We start from the raw sequence: 1039 nt of genomic DNA, 5'->3' as shown, positions 1-1039 counted from the left end.
AGAGAGAGAGAGAGAAAATCAAAGGCATCCATATTATTATTATTATTTCTACCAATAAAACTCAGTTGATGGAGTCGGAGCCCAGAGAATCCCCGAACCTACACATGCAAGTCATCATGGCCGCTAACAGCCACAACTAAAAAGGCATGTGTGAATGCGGCCACAGGCTTCTGCTGAAGGGATTTCCTTCTCTAAGCCCCAGTGGGGACGCTCAGGGAAGCACCCTTGCTGCCCCAGGCACGGAGCCATCCTTGAGCAACATCGACAAAGGGCGCCAAGAACCCCATGGGGACCCTGGGAAGATGCAGGTTCACATTTGTGCTCTGCCAGGGAAGCCTGCCAGGTGACCTTGGTCTCCTCTTGCTAACTCTTAGCCTAGCCTACCTTGCAGGATTGTTGGGAGGGTAACATGGAGGAGAGGCAAGCCACTTGGGTCTTAGCGGGAGAAACAGTATGCATGAAGTCAGGAAATACATCTAAAGAACGATTAGGCTTGTAGCACACAAAGGCAACCAAGGTACCGAACAGGAAAACACGCAATTGGCTGCTCTCTAGAGAACTTCCCTCTCTTGTGCTTTTTAGCAGCCCTTGTCTTCAAAGTCTTGAACCGTGTCTTCCACCTACTAGGCACCAGGGGCAAGATGGCCTGGTCCCTCCAAGTGTTTGAGATAGCTTAAAGAAGAAGAGCTGTTTTTTCATACCCTGCTTTTCACTACTTGAAGGAGTCCCAAAGAGGCATACAAACACCTTTCCCCCTCCCAGCTCTCCCCACAACAGACCACCTGTGAGGTATGTGGGGATGAGAGAGCTCTGCTAGAACGGCTCTAAGAGAACGGATTCAAACGAGTAGCCGTGTTGGTCTGAAGTAGCACAATGAAATCAGAGTCCAGTAGGACTTTTAAGACCAACAAAGATTTATTCAAGGCATGAGCTATCGAGTGCAAGCACCCTTCGTCAGACTCTGGCAGGGGCTCATGGGAATTGTAGTCCATGGACATCTGGAGGGCTGCAGTTTGACTACCCCTGATTTAGGGTATAA

Source organism: Paroedura picta, chromosome 4 (genome assembly GCF_049243985.1).
Source record: "Paroedura picta isolate Pp20150507F chromosome 4, Ppicta_v3.0, whole genome shotgun sequence".
NCBI classification, from domain to species: Eukaryota; Metazoa; Chordata; class Lepidosauria; order Squamata; family Gekkonidae; genus Paroedura; species Paroedura picta.
Note: the sequence above shows the minus strand (reverse complement) of the source record.